This window comes from Vombatus ursinus, unplaced genomic scaffold, assembly GCF_900497805.2.
Source record: "Vombatus ursinus unplaced genomic scaffold, bare-nosed wombat genome assembly UNPS02015255.1, whole genome shotgun sequence".
Taxonomy (NCBI): Eukaryota; Metazoa; Chordata; class Mammalia; order Diprotodontia; family Vombatidae; genus Vombatus; species Vombatus ursinus.
In genome coordinates, this window is record NW_020955033.1 from 6,994,164 (window position 1) to 6,999,408 (window position 5,245).

Below are 5,245 nucleotides of genomic sequence, written 5' to 3' on the forward strand. Positions count from 1 at the left end.
AACTGTTTACATTCCTGCAGGGAAGGATGATATTTGTAACTCATGAGACCTTTGTCAGTATTAGGGTAGTTGGAGGGAAAAAATTATATGTATAGATAGATTGATAGATAGAGGGCACAGGGTGAGTTGAAGATGAATAGGTAATATCTGGAGAATAAAATTAAGGGGTGAGAGAGGATTATACTGGGAGAAGGAGAAAGGGAGAGGTAGAATGGGGTAAATTATCTCACATAAAACATACAAGAAAAGGCTTTTATAGTGCAGGGAAGTGGGGGAAGGTGAGAGGGAATGAATGAATCTTATTCTCATCAGATTTGGCTTAAGGAGGGAATAACATACACAATGGGGTATGAAAATCCATCTTACCCTACAGGAAAATAAGGGGGAAAGGGGACAAGAGAGCAGGGGGTTGATAGAGGGGAGAGTAGATTGGGGGAGGGCATAATCAGAAGCAACACTTCTGAGGAGGGACAGGGTCAAAAGAGAGAATAGAATAAATGGGGGGTAGGATAGGATGAAGGGAAATATACTTAGTTTTTCACAACATGACTACTATGGAAGTATTTTGCATGACTACATATATATAATCTGTATCAAGATTCTTGCCTTTTCAATGAGGGTGGGTGGGGAGGGAGGAAGGGAGAAAATTTGTAACCCAAAGTTTTAAAAAACACACATTAAAAAATTTTGAAAAAAAGAAAAAAAAAAGACTGACCAGTCTACCTTATTCTCAATCCTCTCATTTACCAGTTTTTGAATGACTTTACTTATAAATTGAGCCCCACTTTCCAGCACTTTCAATTTTCCCCGACTCCTGGGACCTTCTACTTTGCCTTCACACAAACCCCTGCTTTTGAGTTGGACCAGTTGAGGAATGCTCAGCTGTCCAGATGTATCTGGGAGTGGAGACAGAAGAAGGACTGATTAGAAATTATTAGTAATTTAATCTAAAGAAAAATGGAATCTAAACTGAAGTTAGGGTAGGTAAATAGAGAGAGACATGAAATGTCATGGGTAATAGGGTAGAACTAAAATAAATGAAGAACCAAAGGTAGAGATTAGAATGCCAAAGAGACTGTCAGGGTGGAGAGGTTGAAGAGGGAAGCCAAATGCCAGGCTCCTGAGTCAGCAGAACAATGAACAGCACTTGATGCCAGAGTTTAAATTGCTTAAGCTTTTATGCAGCTGTTGCTGAGGCCTCCTGGGAGGCCCTAGAGGACCAGAATGTCCTCTAAGCTCATTCAGTGTTCCTCTCAGAGAATGACTCAAAATGACTTCTCTGTGTGAAGCTGAAAAAAAATCTGAGGTGGAGACAACCTAGAATTTCCTCTAAGATATAAATTAACCTCAGTGAGACCTTGATTCAAGTCAAAATTATCTGCTCACTATCAGAACTTAGATTTGCCTTTGTCTTTCCCCTATAGGACCTAAAATCAGAAAGAAGGAAGAGAATAGAGACCAATGGGAGATGCAAGAACACCAACCCAGGAGTAAATGGAGAGAATCACAATGGTCAGAAGTGGGTCCAAAGACTAGGAATTTCCATTACTGTTGCCTTCTCATTCCTGGTAGGAAAAAATCCTTTAGAAAACCTTAAAAAAGTTTACATGCCTGCTCATAATAATAGCTAGCATTTATATGGCATGTAAATGTTTACAAAATATTTTACATGTATTATCTCATTTAATAATCACAACTGCTGGGTCAGGTAGGTACTATTAAAAATCTCCTTATGTCTGAGAAAGCAAGTGAGGCTAGGATGTTAAGTGAAATACCCAAGGTCAAACAGCCATAAAATGTCTAAGAGAGGATTCAAAACCCTTTAATCCAGCAGCACCACTGCTTGGCCTATATGCCAAAGACACCAAAAAAGGGGGAAAAGACCTATTCATACATAAATATTCATAGTAGCTCTTTTTGTAGTAGCTAAGAAATGGAAATCGAAGGGACATCCGTTGGGGAATGACTAAACAAGCCGTGGTATATGACTGTAATGGAATATTATTATGTTAAAAGAAATGATAAACAGGATAACTTCAGAAAAACCTGGAGAGACTTACATGAACTGATGCATAGTGAAGTGAACAGAACCAGGAGAATGTTGTGCACAGTAACAGCAATAATGTTCCATGAAGAACTGTGAATTATTTAGCTATTCTCAGTAATACAATGATCCAAGACAATCCCAAAGGACTAATGATAAAGCACATTATCTGCCTCCACAGAAAGAACTGTTATTGTTTGAACACAGATTAAAGCATGCTGCTTTCATTTTTTCTTTTATTTGTGTCTTCTTGTACAAAATGACAAATATGTAAATGGTTTACATAATTGCACATGTATAACTTATATCTGATTGCTTACTGTCTGTGGGGAGGGGAGGGGAAGGGCGAGATAAAATTTGAAACTGAAATTTTAAATTAAATGTTAAAAAACTTGAAAAAGAAAAGATTTGATAAAAAAGAGGGGGTCATTTAGGAAATGGCACCTAAACTAAACCTTTAAAAAGAATGAAAATACCAAGTGAATTCTAGGAATGGGAAATAGCTATATAAATGTAGAATGGTGGGAGATGGAATATCAAGTCTAGAGAAAAGCTAGTAATACAGTTTTGGTGGAATATAGAGTTCATGCAAGGGAGTGATAATAAATAAGTATCAAAGAGACTTTGGAACCAGACTGTGGAAGACAACAGCCTTGCCTCCTTTGCTTAAAAGTTCTTCTATTAGTCTTACTTAGAATAATTCACATGCCTATCCAGACAGGACTTGAAAGTGGAATATACCACAGTATCTACATTGTTTCTATAACAGAAATGGATTTGGAGGACACAGGATCTAAAAGAAGAATTTACAAGATCTATATAATTAAGTCACATAACTATCTGGGACAACGTAATTCATTTTTTTTTTTTTTTTTTTGGCTAGGCAGTGGGGTTAAGTGACTTGCCCAGGGTCACACAGCTAGTAAGTGTTATGTGTCTGAGGCCGTATTTGAACTCAGGTCCTCCTAAATTCAGGGCCAGTGCTCTATCCACTGCACCACCTAGTTGCCCTCGGGACAATGTAATTCAATTCAGCACCAGGAATAGATAACAATAATGGACTAATAACAAGTAATAAAATGTACTATATTTTAATCTGAGGCACTTTGTTTCTCCTTTATTCAGATGTCATTGGTTGAGTGTGGTGACCCATAGCACAGCCTTTCTAAACAACTGTCAGCCTATCTTCATCAAGGAGAAGCTTTCTAGTCACTTCATTTTACCAGGCTGAAGAGCTATCACTCATGATGAAATAAAGCCAGAAGCTGGTAGCAGAAAGAATGACAAGGAAGAGTTGAGAGAAACTGCAAGTTTACAGTAAGCAACAGTAGCAATATGGTGCCCAGAAATGAGCAGACTCAACACAGAGCAGCTACCAGCAGGAAGTAGGCCCAATAAGGGCAGTACAAGGACATCAAACCCTGGTGTCTCTGCAGCTTCACAGTCATCATTCACAGCTCCATTCATATTTCTTAATCACACAGGTTCCTTATCTGGGTGCCTACCACAGATGATACCTATGCATATCCATTATCCTCCCTGATGGTATGTGTATTTATGGGAGAGAATGTCTAAAAAGGAACAATATTCTATTGCTACTTATACTTCTACAGTTTTGCTTTGAATTATATCCTTTAATATATCATTCAAGTTTCATAAGGTATAATTTTGAGTGGATTGAGACCCACAGAGCAGTGGCATCAAACTCAAAGAGAAACAATCCCTGTGGGCTACAAATTAATTTAGAAAACTGCAAATTAACATTATATAGATTGCATTGCATTTGTATTACTTTGTTAAACATTTATCAATTACATTTTAATCTGTTTTGGCCCACTGGGGAGTCTCATGGGTGCTTAAGGCCCCTGGGAGTGAGTTTGACACCTCTGTCACTGTGAGCTGTAAGGAGCTTTTCTTAGGGAGACATGTGCAAATGAGTTTGCCCCAGACACAGCATCTACACACTGCTCTAGAATCATATCTGGACCCCTATGATCCCTGAAGGTAATGTGACTTAGAACCATGAAATCAGTTACCATGATCTCTTCCCTGCAATTATTATTATAGGTAGTTGGCTGGTCCAGTGAAAAGAATGCTGGATTTGCCATCAGACATCTCAATTCTTCCCACTTGCTACCTATGTGACTTTGGGCAAATAACTGAGTTTCAATTTCTTCATTTGTAAAATTTATAGATTGTACTAAATTTCTAAAGTTCCTTCAAATGTTAAAGTTATGTGGCCTTACAATTTCATACTCTCAGAAAGTGACCCATCAGACTCCACCAGGAGGCAATATATGCCAGACAAGTCACACTATATTCACCAACTTGAAAACCATCTCCTCTAATACTCTGATAGAGACATTCCAGGACCTTAAACCCATGAGACTTTGCAATAGAAATTATTCCAGCCTAGTGCCTGTAGCCATAATCCTGGAAAAAAAAAAACCTGTAAAAATACAGTCTGGCAACTTCTCCTGCAGGTGCTATAGCTACAGCTACTGAAGACCCAGAAAAGAAAGTTCTTCCCACCAAAGTCTTCGACACTGTCAAATAATTCTGCATTATACGCTCATCTGATTTTTTTCAGTGTAAATAGCATTAAAGAGGCATTATCATCTGCTTTGCCACTGCATCCTAAGAATCATCGGTCCTTGCCATCTGATGTGTAGCTGAAACCTTCCATATATGTTATCTCTTCATTAGAATGTGAGCTTCTTGAGAGAAGAGGCTGTCTTTTCTATTTGTATCCTCAGCATTTAGCACAATGATTTATACACAATAAGAGTTTAGTAAATGCTTTATTCATTCTGACTGACTTTCCTCTTCTGTTCAAACTTCCCACCAAGTTCTTTTGGGGACTCCTCTGAGTCTGAATGCATTAGCAGAACTAGCAGACACATCTTCACACAAAAGAGTATAGCATTCTTTACCCTATCACAGCCACTATATTCACCCTCCTCCTTCCTGGTTTTCTTAGATTTATTAGTAATCTCTTATTCTCATTCCAGTCTGTACCCTTTCCAAATCATCTCCCACGCAACTGTAAAATTGATATTCCTAAAACAGTTCTAACCTTGTAACTCAATGCTCAAGAAACTTCAGGAGTCCCATGTTACCTCTAGGATAAAATCTAAAACTCTGTTTAGAATTTAAAGTCCTTTATAATCTGGTTTCATCTTATCTTTCCAGGATGATTAC